This window comes from Dipteris shenzhenensis, chromosome 15 (genome assembly GCF_047967505.1).
Source record: "Dipteris shenzhenensis isolate YYH24624 ecotype China chromosome 15, Dip_SZ_1.0, whole genome shotgun sequence".
Lineage (NCBI taxonomy): Eukaryota > Viridiplantae > Streptophyta > Polypodiopsida > Gleicheniales > Dipteridaceae > Dipteris > Dipteris shenzhenensis.
This window is the reverse complement of record NC_141610.1, coordinates 13,072,021-13,093,668: the sequence shown is the minus strand read 5'-3', so window position 1 is coordinate 13,093,668 and position 21,648 is coordinate 13,072,021. Positions and strand designations below refer to the sequence as shown.

Below are 21,648 nucleotides of genomic sequence, written 5' to 3'. Positions count from 1 at the left end.
GCCCGAGAGGCGATGCTCTCTAACCTGAGAAATGGCCTACAGAAAGTGAAAGGGGTACACAGCTTAGATCAACTAGCTGCAAAGAGGGTGACATTAGCTATGTTGGTGTCCCCTGAAACAAAGGAGAAATGGTTTGGATGCACAATGTCGAAGATGTTGTCAATCAGAAGGACCAACGTGGCTCTAGCAATTGAACGTAGAACAAAAGCAATGCATGATCATCCCGATCCAAGAAGTCTATGGGCTTCAACAGAATGCAATAAAAGGAGAGACAGCCTAAGTGTGGAAGTCATTACTACAGTGACAACATTTTGGCACAAAAATACGAGAGTTTCTCCAAATAGAAAGGACATTTGTAAGAAGTGGACGGGATGTAAGGTGTTTGAGGAGCACATCATACACATGCTAGATACAACGTAGATCAGTGGTGCCTAAACTAGCCCGGTGGTTGTTTGTAATTGAGCTTTGGGATAGTTTACTTATTTCATTTCTGAAACCAGGCTTGGACTAAATGTGATTGTCCTAAACTAGCCCGATGGTTGGAACATCATGCAACTGTAGGTTGGTTCAGCTCAATCACCAGTTATGTGATTGTCCTGAACTAGCCTGGTTGAACAGACATTAGTTGTTGTCTAGCCCAGTGGCATGGTTGAGCAGAAATTCACAGCAATATATTTCGCAATATATTATTATTTTTCTAAACCAGCCCGGTGGTTGGAACATCATGCAACTGTGGGCTGATTCAACTCAATCACTAGTTATGTGATTGTCCTGAACCAGCGTGGTTGAATAGACATAAGTTATTGACCAACCCAGTGGTTGAAATTATTGTGTTTCTTAGTACTTAAATTCGTTAAATTTAATTTTTTGCTATTCGAGTCATATACCACTGTTAAGTTGTGAAATTCAGAAATGAAAAGCAATATCTTGTTATTTTCTAGTGGTGAAATCACAGGAGTCCAGGTCAATGCAGCGCATGTACCATTTCTACATTTTAGATAATAGGGAACATGACACCCTATTTGTGTAGCATGCTTTTCTACTGGATTGGCAATGGTTGAAAAAGGAAAGTCCCCATGCAGAAAATATAAAACAACATTGGGTGTGGTCAAATGGTGCTGCCTCTCAATTTAAATTAGCACGTGGATTCTACTTCGTCTCAAGGCTCAAATCCTTGACCGGTCTAGACATGATGTGGAATTTCTTTGGGTCTAGCCATGGCAAGGGTGAACATGATGGATGTGGTGCTGTTATTAAGTAAGCTCTATTTAAAGACCAATTAGCATGCCCTCAAGAAAAACTCAATGATGCCCATGATGCTATAACATGGCTTATAGCCAACCTCTCCACAGGTGCGCATTCAACATATAGTAAACAAAGCCTTAAGAATACTATAGTGCACAGAGTGTTCCATGAAGTGAAAGTAGATGAAGTGCAAAGGAGAAGCTGGCACGATTGTAAGAAAATTAAAGTAGTTCGTGGTCTACATAGCATATGGGGCTTTTCAAACAACCAACTGATTAAAACGAGACAACTTCTTGTTTCTACAGTGCATGCATCATAGGGGATCATGACGACTATGAGAACATTGCAACTATGAAGACATGGGAGTGAGTTTAAGTTTTCCCTCTACGTTCAGATGGAATGACAAAAAATGGAGAGACAGGGGAGAGACAAACGACTCACCACAGCTTGGGGAGAGTCCACTTGTCCTACAAAATGGAATTTGTATTTGAGACTACTTCTTTTTAGTATATCCCAAACAATCACCATGCTAGTTTTATTAAATTGTTTTGGTAAATCCCATGCTTATTTTTAATATATCCCAACACCCACTGCGCTGGTTTCCCATAACAAATCCATACATCCTACAAATCCATTCATCTTGTAATAATAGAAGCAAACCACTGCACTGGTGGCTATTAATATCCTAGTGCAAACCAACCACCACACTAGCGATAACTTATCCTACACAAATCCTGTACTACTACCGTGCTATCCATGCACTACTGCCATTCTATCCTAAAATTTGTTGCACATTGCTATATTAAAACAGTGCCCTTTAGACTATTTATCATTTCGTTAACCATCAGATTTCATCCCATATTTGCTTTTAGTATATCCCAACAACCACCACACTAGTTTTCCATAACGAATCCACACATCCTAAAAATCCATTCATCTTGTAATAATAGAAGCAAACCACCACTGGTGGCTATTTATATCCTAGTACAACCAACCACCATGTTGGCAATAACTTATCCTACACTACTACTATACTATCCCTACACTACTGCTGTGCTATCCTAAAATTTGTTCCATAGTGCTAGTTCCCTTTAGACTAGTTATCGTTAACCATTAGATTTCAACCACTAGGCTACTTAAAACATTTAAGTACTAACATGGAAGCAGGTCGATACAAAATCAGGTATTACAAGCACCATGAGAATATCCACAAGTTCAAGAAATGTATGCAAGATTTTTATTATTTCAAAACACGACATTTTGCTTTTTCAAGGAAATTCCAGAGTCCCAACTATCTTATCAGCCTCTCTATGGCAAGCATCTCCCAGCTCTTGAGGCCAGTCTACTACACAATGGCAGACCTCTTCACACACTCGGATTACACACTGCTAGCTTGACTCTGCCGACTTATACACCCATAGTAACTTCTCCTTTTGTTGGGAGTCCTCTTCATCCTGATCTTTGCGCTCTATACGTCTTCGTGCCTCTCTCATGTCCTGCCAAAAGAAACCTACATCATGAGCTTGACAAGTACCTTAAAGGAGCAGGAAAAACAAAAGCTAGGGAAATTAATATTCACCATCTTTGCCAACTCCAAGTAATACACCCACCACCGAAGCATTTCCTCCTTGCATCTATTTTCCTCCTCCTTTTCCAAGTCTATTTCTGTGAGGATGCCATCCAACATCATTTTCAGATAGAACAACAGCATTCCAAAGTTATTTGGGTATGCCATATATTCACGGTAGGTGGATCGCTGTACAAAGTTTGGATCGGTGTATAGAGTTTTGGGGCTAGATTTTGTAATGCACTCTTAGATGTGTCTGCACTACACTTAAATAAGAAGAGAGTTCATTGAGCCTGACCTTCTTAATCTTCAATCTCATGTTAGTTTGGTAATCGAAATCTTTGAGTTCATTGAGCAGTGATCAGATGACTGTGATTAGGATCACCATCACCAGCGAGAATCTAGCACGATCGTTCTTCAGTCTCATGTTAGTTGTCTAATCGAAATCTTTCATCTCACATTAGTTGTCTTATCTTTCGTCTCACATTAGTTCACTAATCAAAATCTTTCAATCTCACATTAGTGATCTAATTGAAATCATTCGTCTCACATTACTTGTCAAATCGAAATCTTTTGTCTCATTATTATAACTGCACTAGCATGGATCAAAGGACACTATCTAGTCACATAGCTGAGAAAACATTGCCCAAGTAAACTCTAGAGAAGATTAACAATTCAATAGATTATACACAGATTACATAGATTACAATATCAAAGACTCCTTTACTTTATGTTACATCTCAAGGACTCCTTGTTGAGCTCCCTGAATGTAGGCTCGGCCCTCCTTGCTCCTTTCTAGAATGGAGGTGGTTCCTTCCTGCAGGGGCTCAGTCCCCCCCTTCATGCTGCTTCCTCTTTCCTTGATTTGAGCTTCCTAGTTGCAGGCTCAGCCCTTCTTGCTCCTTTCCTTAAGGGGGCTGGTCCCTCCCTTCAGGCTTCTTTTCCTCGCAGTCAGCTCGGTCTTGGCCTTCTTCAATTTGAGCTCCTTGTCTTTAAGATTTTTTGCCCAAATGGCAAATTGAGCTCCAGCATCTACTTTCTTGTCGTAGATAGCTATAGCAAGCAGCCACATTTGATTTGTCCATGACCTCAACAATGTCAAATGGCATTCTCTACATAGCGATTTTGTATGCACAAACACTCCAAAGCAAAAAACGTGCACAGGGTGGTAGCATGTAGGCCATCAGATACAGCAGTCATCTATGATGGGGGTATGGCAAACCATGCATTTTAGACCCTATTGCTTAGCAAGAGAGGCATCTGATTTAACTATTGCGGCCATCAATACCACAATCTTGCTCTATACATGACGAAGTTGCTTCTTGATTCCTTCCCCCCTCATCCTAAGGCTGCGGATGTTCTCCTTCATCTCCTCCACTTTTTGCTCACTCTATACAATAGCTTCATCTGAATCCCTCAGCATCTATTGAAGCTATGTAAATTGCTGAAAAACATCTTCATGGGCCGTTTCCAAGACTTCAACTCTAGTTTGGAAATCTCTCAAGATGACAGACTGCTTTTTATAAATGTTAAAAGCCACAACAAGCTCGTGCAAACATCTATCCTGATCTTCTTGCAAGGTCTTGTAGCTTGCTCTTTGGACTTCCAACAGTGTTTTGAAAAAACAACCCTCACCGTGGCTGCTGCAAATTGCTTCATCGTGGTGACTGGAACTTGCTCCACCGTGGCTACTCTCTGCATCCTTCCTAGCATTGAAGCTCTCTTCATCATGGTGCCTCATTGTCTCTCCACCCTGGCTGCTCTCTACCCCATCCTTCCTGGCCTTGAAGTTCTCTTGCAATTTTCCTGCATCACCTTTTTGGTTTATGCATTATCCCTTTTCAACTCCTCCATCATCTGGCCTTTTTCAATGTTCAATGTGTTTTGCATGTTGCAGAGATGTTTGTAAAGACCCTCCTTTTCAGCTCTCTAATCTTCAAGATCCTCTCGCATCTTTTGTAGCTCCATGTCTGCCATGTCCCCATCATTTCTAACTTCTTCAAGCCTATTTCAGAGCTCCTTCATGCACTTCTCTGCTTCTTCTCTTCTATGCCTTTCCATGTCAACCAATTTTGTAGCGGCCTCGGCTTGCTCTTGTGCCTACAAGGCCCTTGCTTATGCCTCCTCTACCTTGGCTTCTGCACCTTCCCTGAGACTTTTCTCAAGTTGTGCTACCTTTGCTGCATCGGTGGCTTTCTCTTGTGGAAAAGTCACCTTCTGAGACATCTGCTTATCGTATTGCTCAAAAATCCCTTTGAGGGTAGATGCCATCAGGTGCATTGCAACTCCAGTGGAGTGTTGTGACAATTTGGATTTGCCATCCACACAATTCTTCAGGTTGGTTAACATGCTCTTGGAGATTTTCCTTAAGAAAGATACATCACGTCCTTTCTTTTGCTCTACTGCTACTTGAACCTACCAGAACTTGCAGGTTCCTCTCGTATCAGGAAAGAAGTGAATGGTCTTCTTCAGCACATCTTGGAGGTCTGTTGGCAAGCTTGAATCTTAACTCCACCATCTTTACTAATCTGAGCGTTGGGGTATATGTCTAGAATATCATGTCTCTTCCATTGCTTCTCGAAAATATGTGCTTGCAAACTACCTCCAAAAATTCCTAGAGCATTTTCAATCACGCTTTCATTGATTATCGGTAATCTTTTGACCTTGATAGACTAGTTGCCCCTCCATCACTTTCACCTCCTGTACCAACTTGGTGAAGTTTTGGAGAGCATCCAAATTGGGCTTTTGAAGAGCGAATGAGGAGCTCCCGTATGTCACGATTTCAAGATCAAGGGAGGAGGGGCTCTCGCACTATGCTGCAGAGGGGGAGTAAAGATTATGTGAGGAACTCCCGGACTGCTGTGCAGGGTCAATTACGAGAGGGAATAGAAGTTGCAAGAAGAGTGCAAGGGAGATAGAAATGGTTTAGAGGGATATAAGATGAAACAGTGAAGGAAATGGAATAGAGGAGGCTTGAGTTTGCAGTCTGATTGCAAGGGAGAAAGAAATGGTCGAGAGGGATAGAAGATGAACTAGTGAAGGAAATGGAATAGTGGAGGCTTGAGATTGCAAGGGAGAATGAAACGATCGAGAGGGATAGAAGAAGAAATGGTTAAGGGAATAGAATAGTGGTTTGTAGTCTGACTACACTGTCAAGGTGAGAGCCACCACGGTGGTTGTAGCCCGACTACTATCAAGGTGAGAGCCACCGTGGTGGTTGGCCATTCCTCCTCTGTGCTCTCTGATTCATCGGCCTCTACATGATGATCCTCTTGTGCCTTCCTCTGTCCCTCTATCTGCAGGCCCTTGCTCCCTATCTAGCCTCCGGAAGGGTAGTTTCTCCCTTCGACGGGGATCATCGGCGGGGGGAGAGGGGGGGGAGTATCAGTCTCTATCTCTAAGTCTAGAGGTGGGTCTTGCTGTGCTAGCCTTCGTGGTGCCTTGATCTTGGTCCTGGCCATGGGGGATGGAGAGAGTCTACGAGAGAAAGGGTGAGGGTATGAGAGAAAGGGTGGAAATTTGAGGAGCAAGTGGGAGGTGGTGTGGGAGTGGAGAGCTCTTTAAACAATGAAAATAAAATAAGGGCCCCCTAGAAGGGACCCCTCAAGGGCCATATCGTCAATTGCATTTTTTGAAATTTTAATTATATCTTTCTAGATGTATCTCCATGCAACCACAACGATGGTATTGTTGGAGTTATTTAGCACTATTTTGGTCATAAACCAAGGAAATTGTAGTTCTTATTTCTTGGTATTTTAGTCCTTGTTGCACTAAATATAAATGAGGGCAAAAGTATAATTTATCGAGTGAAATTTGAGCAAAAGAGATTACAATGTACATCTACGTCCATTAATAGGTTTTATAAAAATTATCAACTTATACCGAGCAAAAATTGAAAAGAGGATCTTACATTTATAAAAACTTGGCAATTGTTGAGAGCCTTAAAGGCCAAAAGATCATAGGTAGCAGCCATCACCATTCAAATATAAAAGTTAACAATAGTGCATATACTGAGATCCTCAAATTGAACAAAAAGAGATTACATAAATGCCTTAGAGACCAAAACATTACATCCAGTGAGACCAAAGATCGTGGAGAGCCCACATCCAACCATTGCTGAGAGCCTTGTCTAAGCAAGAGGGAATTTGTACAACTTAGTTTTCCGCCAGTCTAGCTTGTTGCATTAAAATTTTTTAGGGAGCCAAAGGAGGATACGATGGAGAGGCTGAAGACCATGCACATTGCTAAGACTCAGATTACAACCCCCCTAGCAAGTCGAGAGTACTATGCTTTGAAAATATTGAGGCCTTCATCGACATCTAGGGAGAACCCATACAACATAGCCATAAAGAGGCCCTTTGTGAGCATGCCATCTAAGGTGATGACATGCAAATGTGTGGCAAATCGACTGTGGGAACAAAGGGTCTCCACTTTAATAGTATGCTCCTTAGGCTCCAGGTCTAGGGTTTATGCCATCTCCTCCACCACTTGTGGATGCAGAAGGACCCTCGGGCTGCTCGCCAACATCCTCTCATCAAACTTGCTAGTTGCAAGGAGAATGGTAAGGGCTGCATCTCTCTCGATCAAATGAATTGGGGAAGATGAATCATCCGCGATGGGTATAGCATACTCACGGAGAGAGATAGGGACATTATCCATGGCCCTACCTAGTGTCTTCTTAAAGTTAGCACTCTAGTCAAAAGAGCTCAAAATATCCAATGAAACCCATTAGTGAGGGGAGTTAGCAATCGCGACAAATTGCCCATGTATAAGTCTATCAAAAAATTGAAGAGAGGGATTATCAGCAGGAAGGAGAGCTCTCAAGTGAGACTCAAGATGGAATGCCCTGCAGAAGATAGGATAAACCTGATCTGTAGAGGCATGGGAACTAGTGGATGAAATCCACTAGTCAAAAGCCTCTCTAGGGGAAGCCATGAGTACAAGAGGATGCTCGGGAAGAGGAAAGAGGAGGCTGTGGAATGCAAGGTTACTCAAGAGTGGGAAATTGAAAATGTGAAAATGACCTTAGAAATGTATCATATAAAATGGGCATTGCCCTTAAAAATGCTTTTAATTACAATACTTTTATATTTATGGTTTTTACTTTGGAAAGTCTCTCTCTCTCTCTCTCTCTCTCTCTCTCTCTCTCTCTCTCTCTCTCTATGTGGCTCTCTCTGGCTCTGGCACCCGATGATCATCTTGTTGCCTTGTTGCCCTTAGCTTCTATGTCATGGACATTGATTTTATATATACATTATTTGTATTTTGTTAGCGGCTCCACCCTTTGGATCAGTTGTATCTGGGGTTATTTTCAATCTTATAGTCTCTCGAAGACCTTAATTAGCTTTCTTATTTTTCTCTTTCTCAACTTAGAGGTGAAAATGAATAAATGCAATCTTAACTCTCTCTCTCCCATTCTCTACCTCTGTCTCTCTCTATCCCACTCTCCATCTCCCTCTCTTTGTCCTCGTCTCCATCTCCATCTTTCCCTCCCCCTCCCTCTGTCTCTTTTCCTCCCTTTGTGTCCCTAACTGTTCTCTCTCTCTCTCTCTCTCTCTCTCTCTCTCTCTCTCTCTCTCTATCCATATATCTAACTCTGTCTCATGGCCAGGTGCATTATTTGTGTCCCTTATTGCACTCTCAACTTCTCTCTCTCTTTCTCTCTCTCTCTCTCTCTCTCTCTCTCTCTCTCTCTCTCTCTCTCTCTCTCTCTCTCTCTCGGTTGAATTCATAGGGTTGTCACATAGGATTGTGGCATCATTGAGGAGGCACAATGGATGGACCTAGTGTAGATGAGGGTGAAACCTTATCAAGGGTAGGAACTCAAGAGGACAATGAGCCTGGAGATGGAGGAGCGAAGGGGCTAAACGTTTGCCATTGCTCAAGGGGAGCCGATGCCCAAATCAGTTAGACAATCCATTAACCCCATAACTTAGCGACCGATAGCATTGGACAAAATAAGTCATATATTGCCAAATGGGTGCAACTCTCCCTTGCCACTTTGTAAGTATATCTTTACATAGATCATCTATGTTGTTCTGCATCACTGTTGCCTCGGTAGTGTGGCTACTTATGGTTTTTCCAACTCGCAGAGTATCTTTGCATAGTAATAGAGTAGCTCGAGCATAGAGGGCTTAGGGAGTTCACTAATGACAAAATGTGAAGAGGGGAGAGGAGAAGAGTAGAGATGAGGAGAGAGGGCACAGCTAGAGAGCACACTAGAAATGACTAATTGTACACTAGATTTAGTTGAAATTGTAGAATATATACAGACCCTTTTAGGGTTAGGGTAGGGCATCTAACCTTTTCCTTTATAGCACTCTATTGGGTTAGTGCTATGCACATATGATCACATGATGTTGAGCATTGTTTCTTAACACCTTCCCTCAAGATCAACATCATGAAGTAGGCCTTCCCTCAAGATGATGATTCTGGGGAATCAAAGAAGGATTGAGCATTACATTCCATCACACCCCTTTAATGGGAATGTCCTTCCTCTGCGTCAAACCAAGAGCTTGTCAGTGCTTCTCAAAAAGCTCTTTGCCAAGTGGTTTGGTAAAGATGTACGCAACATTTTCTCTACTATCACAATGCTACAGTGTGATGTCACCAAGTAACACTCTTTCTCTGATGAAGTGCTTTGTGACATAAATGTGCTTTGTCATGGAGTGATATACTAGATTCTTGGCCAATGCTTGAGCCAATTGATTATCACAATATATTGTTGTTGGCTTTGATTCATCAAAGTAGTCTGTTTCTAACAATAGTCTTCTAAGCCATTGGACAACCATGATATAGCACCTTGACCAAGGAAAAATGCATATCCAGTGGATCTCTTGGTCTCATGATCTCCAGCATAGTCACTATCATAGTATCCATGCAACCTTGGATGACTTCCTCTATATTCTATTCCAAACTATGTTGTACCTCTAATGTATCTCAAGGCTCTTTTGGCTACATTCTAGTGAGACTTTGTTGGATTTTCCATAAACTGTGCAAGTGAACTTAGTGCATATTAACATATATATGGCTCGCATGATAGTCAGATATATGAGAGATCTAATGAGCTACTGATAGTACTTGTCATTGATTGTAAGCTTTTTTAAATATTTTGTAAGTTTCAAACTCTGTTCCATGGGAGTGGCTGCAATCTTGCAATCTGCCATATGAAACTTCTTCTTTTAAACTACACACACACACATGCACGCACGCACGTGCACATGCACACGCACACACACACAGACACACATACACGATATATATATAAGAACTATATAGAGTTCTATGGCTTTAGTTGGGCTGAAGGGTAAAAAGATATTGGTTTGGGACTATACCACAGGATGAAGGCTTGGCTGGAGCGGATCTACACAAATACCTTGTCTATGCAACATTTCTTTGATATCATGTGTTGGGCAGAAGTGCATTGCTTTGTCTACCACAGAGGCCGAGTATGTTGCAACCACAGAGGGTTGCAAGGAGGCTATATGGCTTGATCGACTAGTGGGAGATTTACAAGTGTAGCAACATTGCATAGTGATTCCATGAGTGCTATTCAACTAGCACGAAATCTGGTCTTTCATGCAAAGACCAAACACATTGAGGTCAGGTACCATTTCATCAGGGAGGTACTGAAGGACAAGCGCATAGAGCTTGTCAAGGTTCATAGATGATAGCCCTATAGATATGCTGATGAAGAGTCTACCTAGTCAGTGATTTGAGTATTGTCATGTATTGATGGGCATTGGATAGTATGTCCACTGGTTGTTCTCCCTTAAAGGCACATTGGCCTTTAAGTGGGAGGTTGTGGGGGTTAAAGGCCACTATACCTTAACCTCGATTATGTACAATACTCAAACACATATAGATCTGGAAGACATAGAAGATTAGGGTGTTCTGCACCCACCAAAACTTGCATGGCTCTCTCTTCTGGCTCTCCCTTTCTCTCACCCTCTTCCATTCCGCTTCCATTGTTGAGATCTCTCACTTTTCATTAAGAGACTTCTGAATAACCTTCCAAGAGAACTTCTTTTGATTCGTTGATTCTTCAGTACTTGTTGATAACGCCATCTTATCAATGCAACAATGAAGAATTAAAATCTTATTCTATCGAGCTACAGGCTTCGAATCCCTTGCTTAATACTGAACAATTGGCTAGATCTCGGTCAATTGTGCACCTGAAATCATAGAAGTCACTATGTCATTTAATTACGAAAAAAAATCCAAAAATTCACACTCAAGACTGAATGATATACATGAGTCCAAAATTTACTACACATGACTGAATGATATACATAAATAGATGCATGTCCTAGATGAACTTATTCCTATAAAAAGAAGATGCCTTAAGTCACCAATATGCATATCCCATATATATCATTTGACCCATTCATTGTTGCAGCCCACAACGCTCGGATTAGATGTTGCCCTTCGGTAGGGATCTCAAGCGCTAGATGGGGCTTTTGTTTGGTTTTCCGCTAGCTATGTGAAAGAATGAGAGGGCAAGCTTTTGAAGCGAATTGAGAGCATTCTATTTACATTATATTGTAAGATGTTTCCATCCCAACCATCCAACATATGATCTATTGCTTATATCTGAATATATTTGCATGCAAAGACCTTCATGCGACTTCTAATGCTTTTGTGCTTGGTAGCAACCGTCAGAAAGGTAATGATGGAACTTTAGATTTCTTTATTGAAAGCAAAGATGATCTCATGTCGAAGAAAAATGGATGGAAGAGGTGCTAACCAAGACGATTCGGCCAGGTGTTGTGAGTTTTCGGCTGTCCTCTTCAAATCTGGATACCACTAGTGCATAATTTACCTTCATTTAGATTTTTAGAAGATGTTCAACTTTCACCTCAGTCCTCATCCTAGATTTGCATATGTGCAATTTATAATTTATAAGTTTATCCATGTAAAGTTTTCATTGCCTGTTTAAAAAACCCTTTATGATTGATACGTATATGGAAGCCCGTCCATGGAGGTAATCTATCCCCGAGTAGCCAACATTTGGTTACAGATAATTGCATTTGAGTCAGTCAAACGAGAGGAGCGAGGTGCGTGACAGCAAATAGCATCTCAAACTCTTAGTGAGAGGAAGTTTTGAAGATGGAAACTTAGAATGATTGCAACAATGAGAGACGGCCTTATTTGCACTGGAAGGATTCAAGGACTAGTGTTGTGTCTACTATAGAACGTGTCTCTGATGGCATGGAAGAACCGAACACGTGTGAATTTTTCACCAAAAATATGTACGTGTGTTCGCGATGGAATTTTTTTTATTTTTAGTTTATTTTTTTTAAGGGTAAGTTATATTAAGGGGGCGGTCACACAAAAAACTACAAGCAAACTTTTTACTTGGTAATGCAATACTCATATCCAAACAATGTCCTCTTCAAAGGGGCCAACACAGTCACTATACTCCAACAGCTTGTTCCCATAGACTCTAAGAGGGGGCCACATCATAGCTACACTGGATGTGAAACGCTCATAAGGACCACTCTCCATGTAATCTTGCAAGAAAAACTCGACATCATGCCCACCCTTCTACTAGCACCCTGGAACCACCCAGGAATCCCCAATAAGGACCCATATATAGTCTTGCAAGAAAAACTTGGCATGAGGCCTGCCCTTTCGCCCATACCTCCATAAACAAGCTTGGCAATTAGATAGCCTTAGAAGAGATGCCTTACATCCTCTAAAGAACAATTACACAACCATAGCCGCCTTCTTTCCTACGAATTGACAAAGACCATGTACGCAAAACGCATGAAAGCAAGAGTCCAAGCTGACTTAGAAGAGATGCCTTACATCCTCTAAAGAACAATTACACAACTATAGCCGCCTTCTTCCCTACGAATTGGCAAAGACCATGTACGAAAGCAACAGTCCAAGCTGAGTATTATAAAACACCTTCTTGGTCAAACAAAGAGTCAAAGCTGAGTACTTCTTGGTCCTCTTTGTTTGACTGTTTTGACAAACCCCCCCCACAAACACCCATGCTCCTTCAGTTGCAAAATTGGCCCCGTTGAGGCCGCTTCATTTTGAGCACCACCTTGCAACCTAGGCTGCCTGCTGTAAACAGAGCAATGCAAGAGCTGTTGGGTTGGGGAGCAGGAGCAGGGACCTTAGTTTGATTTCAGGTTTGTCATTCGGTCAGACCTTTTTTTTCACTTTCGAATATGCTCGCACATAAGGATCGCAGGATGTGTTCAGAGCGCTTACGGGAAGAGTACTTCGCGGATCTTTCTCAGTCCTGGGAGAGCAGAAATATGGCACTGTGACCAATGGGTTAAGCTGAAGCTGCAGAACTATTCACCTAATTCACATCGTGTGAGGAGTCCCGGGAAATTTAACAGAAACCCAAACTCCAGATTTCAGGCATAATAACTCTGAGGGGTGCTACGCAGCCATTGAATTGAGGCAAGGACACTCATAAAGCGGGAAGCCAGGGAGTCAATGGGAATAAAACATCTGGTCGGCAAACAACAGGCCTAAGAGTTAGCAGCTTTAGGTCTTCTGTACAAGTGGAGGCACATCAACCACGAGAGGGCAATAATTGGGAGATGCTGAGCTTAGATGACACACTATGTATTTTCGACCACATCAATGAGCTGCCTTCGTTTGATGACTTAATTTGCACCTTGCAGAATTCCAGGAAAAGGAAAAATTTAGCATACGCCAAGCGTGTGCATGCCTTCATTTGCAATTATGGACTTGAAACTCATAGAGCTGTTGGGAACTACATTGTGCCAATGTTTGTTGAATGTGGAAGTGTGTCTGATGCTCAGCAGGTTTTTGAGAGGTTGAGTCATCGCAGTGAGCATTCCTGGACTTCTCTCATCTCAGGATACGCCCAATGTGGGCAGTTGCGGCATGCTCTGAAGTTGTACCAGAAAATGCAAGAGGATAGTGTACGTCCTAGCAGCTATACGATTATAGCCTTGCTAAAAGCTTGCGTGAGGCTGAAAGATGTTGAAAGAGGTCGAGAAATTCATGTCGAGATTGCACAAAAGGGATTTGAAAGGGATACCTTTGTTGGCAGCACTTTGGTTGACATGTATGCCAAATGTGGCTCACTTTCTGAGTCGCAGGAAGCCTTTGACAAACTGCCAGTTCAAAATGTTGTGACTTGGAATGCACTAATCGTAGGATTGGTCGAACATGGACCTGTTCAAGAAGCACTGGAATGCTTTGAACAGATGCAATTGAAGGGCATGTCGCCAGATGCTATCACGTTTGTTTGCATCTTGAAAGCTTGTGGCATCATTCGAGCCATTGGCAAGGGCAGAGAAATACATGCTGAGATTGCACGAATGGGATTTGAAAGAGATCTTTGTATTGGCAATAGTTTAGTGGACATGTACGCGAAATGTTGCTCACTTACAGAGGCTCGGGAAGTTTTCGACAAACTTCCAGTTCGAGATGTTGTGTCATGGACCACAATAATTGCAGGATATGCTGAACATGGACCTGGTCAGGAAGCACTGAATTGTTTTGAACAGATGGAACATGTGGGTGTCTGTCCCAATGCTGTTACGTTTGTTTGTGTCTTGAAAGCTTGTGGCAGCATGGGAGCCATAGGCAAGGGCCGAGAAATACATGCCACAATGCCACGAAAGGCATTTGGAAGTGATGTTTCTGTTGGAAACACGTTGGTTGACATGTATGCCAAATGTGGCTCACTTCCAGAGGCACAAGTAGTCTTTGACAAGCTTCCAGTTCGAGATGTCGTGTCCTGGACTGCACTAATAGCAGGATATGCTGAACATGGGCCTGGTCAGAAAGCCTTGAAATATTTTGAACAGATGCAACTGGAGGGTGTCTCTCCGAATGCTGTCACGTTTGTGTGTGTCTTGAAAGCTTGTGGAAGCATGGGAGCCATAGGCAAGGGCCGAGAAATACATGCTGAGATTATACGAAAGGGATTTGAAAGAGATGTTTCCATCGGCAACACTTTGGTCAATATGTATGCTAAATGTGGCTCACTGTCAGAGGCACAGGACGTCTTGGACAAGCTACAAATGCGAGATGTTGTGTCATGGACCGCAATCATAAAAGGATGTGGCGTAAACTATGAGATAAACATGGCTGCACTATGTTTTGAGGACATGAAAGATCATGGTGTGAAGCCAGATGCTGTTACATTCACCTCCCTTCTGAATGCATGCAGCCATACCAACCTATTATTCAAGGGCCAGGAATATTTTAACATAATGCGAAATGAATATGGCATTGCATCAACAATAGAACAGTATGCCTGCATGGTTGATCTTCTTGCAAGGTCCGGACATTTAGATGAGGCAGAGGAATTTCTTGAAACTTTGTGGTCTCCTCCATCAGAAGAAATGTGGACAGCTTTACTCAGTTCCTGCAAAACTTATGGCAAAGCAGAACTAGGACACGCATGCTTTCAGCAGCTTGCTCAGATGAATCCTGAATCCGCTGCTTCATTTGTGCTCATAGAAAATATCTATGCAAGTGCTGGCAGATGGGGTAATGCATATAGAGTAGAGAAGCTGAGAAAACATGCAAGGGCGAAGGAAATACCTGAAGCGCTTTGACAGATAAGGACATATAAGGTGCTTGAGCTTGTTGGGATATTTCGTAGCCTGGGAACACTAGGCCTACAAGAGTCCTTCACTGTTGGTGTGAATGTGGCCTAGTTAGATGTGTCACTTGTCAGTGTGCAGGGTCACTTGATCTATTAGCAAGAGAATGGCTGCTTCACAGCAAAACATGGACTGTTATTGCAGTTTGCAGGAACAATATAATGCCCTAGATGGTGCTCTTACAGTTCAGCATACTAATGGAAGAAATGCATGTATGCAGGGTGATGGAATAAGCCAACATAAGAATGTCAATGAAGGCTTGATCAGTGAAAAGATTGTTGAGGAATCAAATGATGGTGAGCAAAATCAAGATGGATATGTTGACCAGCAAGGTAAGGATGTGGATGTGCTTACAATTGCTACTTTTAGGCATGCAAACTTTGAGGAGTTGAGTATAGAGCATTGTCTGGTCTCTACGAAGGAAGAAAGAATAGAAGACCATGCACGTGATAATGCAAATATGCAAGATGCTTTTGGGAAAGCCCATCCCTCTAGCATTTATTTCTCAGATATGTTTCAGCACAATGCCTATGGGAGAAGTTGGCCTCAATCTCAGGCAGACAAAACATGAGGCTCTACAAGGATTTAGATTTAGATTTAGATGCTCGTTGGGGAGAGACTAAAATGAAAATGTTTAGACTTCACAAGCAGTTGTAGCTTGAATGAAGAGATTTTGGACTACCTTTTGATTAGCCTTCTCCTTTAGTGCTAGCCTTCATCATGGCTGAGTCTGCCCTTCACCTCCGGAGTGCCGACAGAAACTCAGTACGAAGACTTTGTATAAATGGATGCTCAAGTATGTGTGGGTGTGTGGATTTGTATGTGTGAGAGCATATTTTTATACTATGGTCTACACCCACTGTTGGGCGCTGATGACGTCACTGGGGATGTCATAGTAGCTAGTCCCTGCTATGCATGATGGAGTTTATGGTTTTCAACCTTGTGAGTGACTATCATGAGATTGAAACTGCACTATGTTGTGTTTTTAGAGGATGAGTTTGGGAATGTTCTTGGATTCATCCAAGTATATGAGGCTCTACAAGGAGTCTAGTCCACAGCAAATGCAGCCTGGACAAATTTATGGGGATGGATGCTATATTCCCAACACACACATTGGGTTGCGGGACAAGTGGGACACTTGTCGAACCTGTAGTATGCTTATATGGACCTACCTAGATAATTTGTCTTCAATGCATCATGGCAGGGTGGCTGAACAAACCTATGTGGGTGATATCTGGAAAATGATTTTCAGATTGACGGATCTTGGCATGCATATATCAGTAGCCAATGAGCTGGAAATTCAGAAATACATGAAGACATTCTTTGTCCAGCAAGTGGCAGAGATGAGTCAGCAAGTGAACCCCCAAGATTCAGCTGCTATGATTGCAGCCCTAATGCAGCGTGATGCTGTGGGTTTTGGGCCAATGTTGGCATATTTATTTTCGGGGCATCATGATGCTTTATATTGCACGCAGTTATTCCAGTCAACCCCCCCCTTGAGGATTGTGCTTAGACACGTGCATTTACCCTCCCCTCCAACTTTCCCCCTCCCCTCTCTAGGTATCATAGGAAGACAACCCATTTGCTTGCCAGTCCACTCATGGCCATCTGCAAAATGCCATCACAGATGGGAATCATGTTATTGAAATGATTGGTCGCTTGACAGAGAGATTTGCAGGCTTGGATGGAAATGGGTCCACTTTACTGTCAGATTTGAGCATTTCGGCTATGGAACTGAAATTTTTGATGCAATCATCTTTAAGGGGCAATGTATTACACAACCTTATGTACATGCCACTATTTCAGTCCATTCACAATGAGGATTTATGGAACCTCATTTATCAGCTGATTGGAAACCCTACAATGATATCAATCTTGGGAATTGTCCCTTGTATGGAGGTCTTAAGCAGAGGCAGCTTTGCAAGAGAACTAACTGAGCTTGAAGGAGCCACTTGGAACAGAATGATTGCACGAGAATGTATGGCTAGGCCTTGTCAGTCCAATTTTAATGTTCATGTTACATGCAACCTGTTGGTGTTGTTTGGGAATATGGCCAGAAGCATGCAGCCAGTGAATGGTAATTTTGTTACAGATTTAGTTGCAGCACATCTTGAACATCAACATATGCAAGTTCATGCCTCACCTTCAAGAAAGGAGGAGTACTCATTAGAGTGCTTGATTGGATCTTGGTTAATGGTATTCGAGGATTATGGCAGAGATGACTTGTTCAATGGTGCTCAGATGCAATCAATATGGAAAGCATTTTCTAGACTATGGGTCAGCACATGCATTTTGGGACTCACATGGCTGATTGCTTTTGGGACTTGTGCATGTTTATGCTGTCTTCTTGCTACAGCATTGACATGGACAGCTTCCTCTTTTTGGCCTGAGGTAAATGACAAGGATATGTGGTGGGACCGTGCTTACATGACTCCTAGTAGGCCTGACTTTCCTCTTTCAGATTTTGTGGCTGTTTGGAGGCTAGACGTACCATGTTTCAGCACATACAGTTTCTCGGCAAGACATTTGATGGATATGTATTCCAGCATCCAAGTATTACAGCCCTATGCTGTCTTATATGTGAGCCCATGGCATGCTGAAGGATTAGAGACAATTTTGGAGCTGTTTGAACGCAAATACAGCAGCTATGATGGGGAATTCCAGTCCTTCCCATTTGGTAAGGATAGCATGATTAAAGATGCAATGCCAAGACAGTTCATTGAAGCTATCAAATGGGGTATATGGCATAGCCATGAATGCTTCCCATGTGGAGACGAGTGGGCAGCAAGGCACAATGGGGTGTGCAAAACAACCACCATGGGAACATCCAAAACTTCTGTGATTATGAAGCTTTCGGATGATGATCGTGCCAGGATGGATTACCACCCACATGATCTTGGAGTTGCCACAACACTCAAGGCACAAGGAAATATCACTTTCCCTTTTGATCCTGGTGGCATCCATGGAGTTGTTAGAAAATACCCAACAGAGGGTACACGCAAGGGTACACGCAGCGGAAGACTTATAGTAATGCCCAGGAGCTCACACAGTGTGCGGTGTGGGTGTGGAATCACAATTTTCTTTACTTATGTGCATTCAATAGATGTGCAGACTCATCAATAGACAATGAACCAACCAGATAGAGAAACCACCAAAATATATATTTCCGTCCAAAACTATGGACACAATACAAGAGAGATAGATCCAGAGTCCCACCAATGGTGTGGTCCTCTGATCTTACCACAAGGTCCTTCTCCTATCAGCTGGCTATCTCTAGACTCGAGCCCGCGTGCTCCACCTGGAGCTTCTGTAGACTTTCCGTCCTTTGACCTCAGCTCCTTGCTGCCCTAGAAGACAGCCAAGGTCTCAGCCTCACACTTGAGCTAAGTCTGCAGCAACACTGGTACTCCTTCAGCTTCTGGATGTAGGCCCCAAGGGTTGTGCTCTGCTGCTCCTTTCTGCTCTGCTGAAAGCTGCACTGCTGGATGCTGAAATGAGGCAAGAGCCTCTGTATTTATAGGCCCCAAGGCATGGCAAAAATACCGACCAGTCTGTCCCAATCTGGCCGACTGACAGACCAGGTTGGCTGGCCCAACCGACCTGGTTGGCTCAGCCCAACCAGCCCTTTAAGGGCTCCAAAACCGGGGCCTTTTGCCCCACACTTCTAGGGCCTTTGGCCCTCCAATCAAGGCAGGGGCCCAGCCTATATAAGGCATGCCTACTGCCCACTGACAGCCCCAATTTGGTGGTCCACCAGGCCTGCTGGTTCTGCCCTCTGCCAGGCTCTTCCCAGCCACGTGTCCTGCGCTGTACTGTCCCGTACATCCTGCTGTCCTGACCCGCCTGTACCGCGCCATCATCAGGGTCTGTTGCAGGCCCTTTACCTGCCCACTACCCTCGCCATATGGCTTGCCATGCTGACGCCATCTGCAGGTCGCAATCCTGTGAGGTGCTGCCCATGTGGCAGCCCCCTCTTTCTTCTCTCTTGGGCACATCTTGCCGTAGGTCTCCCTCCCCCACGCACTCCTCATTTGGGGGCTTACAGATGGGGAGGTGACCTTTCCAATGTTGAGGTAAAGGCACATTGCCAACCCTTAGTTAAAGAATTAAAGATAGGACACCTATGACTGTCTTAAGACAGTCATAGGGTAAACCTAATCCTAATAAAACTTAAGTGAGTTTGTGGTGTGGCTCACTCATCACTTCACACCCGCACTATTGTGTCACTCTGACTCTCACTCTCTCTTGCTCTCCTTCCACTACTCTTCCCCCTCTCAACTGGTATCAGAGCCTCCCCTCCCAAGCCTCCTCTTCCTGGGCTACCCCTTCCGTACGGACGTACGGACAGATCTGTACGGCCGTACGTCGTCCGTACATCCGTACGGACGGACTGCGACGGATATCGCGCAGGACGACGGACTGTGGCAGCGCATTGCGAAGGCAGGGTACGGGCTCGCCATCGTACGGCGGCGTTTTTTTCGCAGGCTGCACAGCGGACCAGCGTACGGCGGCGGCGTTTTTTTTTGTTTTGCGGGCTGCAGGGCGGCGTCGCGGGCGCGGGCGTCATCTGTTGCAGCTGTACAGCAGCCGCTGTATGCAGCATTTCGACGCTGCATCAGGCAGCTGCATAGCTGCTGTGTGCAGCTAGTCCTACTACAACCGTACGGGCTGTCTGTACAGTCGTACGGACTGCCGTACAACTGTACGGACGACAGTCCTTCACCCAGGAAGCTGGATCTCCTTCGACGTGCGTGTGCGCGCGTAGGGAGCCAGGCAGAGACTCGTTTTTTTTTTGGAAGTGTGCCTACAGCAGGTCGAAAATTTTTTTTTTTTGGGAAGCGTGCTGCTGCAAGGACAGAAATACAGCAGACACATTTTTTGTTGGAAGAGAAATAGTGCTGAAGCACTCTGCTTTGTGCATGTACACGCAGTACATGAAGCATTCCGATGCATTCCTGAAGCATTTCAGCTGTATACTGTGCATTTGTTGAGGTACAGCAGGTACTCTCGTGTCACTCACGCTTGAGGTGACTTGTGCCATAGCGGTGGTGTTTGCGCAGTTACTTGTCCTTCAGGAAGGTCAGATGCTTGTTTTGCAGAAGCTTCTATGCATTTACTGAGTGCAATTCTCAGTTTTGGGTGACCATTTCAGAGGGCTTTTGCCTGGATGTGTTTGCAGTATATGCCTTGAGGCAGTGTGTAGCCTGTGTAGCCAAGGAGCACACATTTGCTTTATTTCCGCAGTGCATTTGGTGACATTTGTTGCAGGTCACATTCTTTGTACACACTCTGAAAATCTCAGTTGAGCCACGCTTGGTCAGGGCGCATCGAGTTTACTCGGTCCCTAACTGCCCATCGTTGACAGTGCTCAAAAGATTTTCTTCTTGGTGTCTGTACGTTGTGAGTTGTGTTGTTACTGAGTACACAGGGGCAGCCTATGCATTACACATTGTCAGGTACAAGTGTCAGAGAGATTTCATATTGCATGCTACCTCAGTGTTGAGGTGTTCTCCACTTGATTCAGGTGTCAGATCAAGGGGCTTTTGCCCAGACTTTGTTTGACAGCACTTGGGTTACCGACAGAGATCTTCAGATGCATTTTCTCCCCTTGGTATAAGGGTGATTGCTTGGGATTTATCCCATTTACTGTTGCAGGTTTTGTGACAGGCTGAAGGGTCATTTACTGTTTTTTGGGTGTTTGTCAAGTGATTTCTGCAATTTGAGTCAGTGACATACCTCATCTGAGGTGGGAGAAGTGATCAGTACAGTGTTTACAGCAGTGTTTACAGCAGTGTTGGTGGTTTTGTCAGATAAGTATGCACTGTTAAGCTCTTGTTGAGCAGCAGCAGCAGTCTGAAATTACTGTTTTTATGCCTTTTTGAGCTCAGAACAGTTTGTCAGAAGGTACAGTATTTGCAGGGACATTTACTGTTTTGCTGCAGATTTTACTGACAGTAAAAACAGCACCTTTGAGAGTGCTTCTGGCTCTTGAATAGAGCAGGCTTTTCTGAGAAATCAGAACTTTTTTATTCAGTCTTTTTACTTCCAGGGAGTCAGGTACTTTCCTCATCTGATATGGCATCAGGAGGAGGTGATTCTTCAATTCTGAACATAAAGAAACTGGAAGGAGCACATAACTATGCATTATGGGCAGAACAGTGCTTGAATGTTCTTCTATTAAAGAAGATTGCTAAGCCCATAAGGGTAAAGGGTGTCAAGCCATCT

General features: G+C 43.5%; 1 pseudogene; it reads left to right on the top strand.

The window, feature by feature from the left end:
* Window positions 1-12,605: 12,605 nt before the first annotated feature.
* LOC147893385 (pentatricopeptide repeat-containing protein DOT4, chloroplastic pseudogene) lies at window positions 12,606-15,961 on the top strand (annotated as a pseudogene).
* The last annotated feature ends 5,687 nt before the right edge of the window (window positions 15,962-21,648 follow it).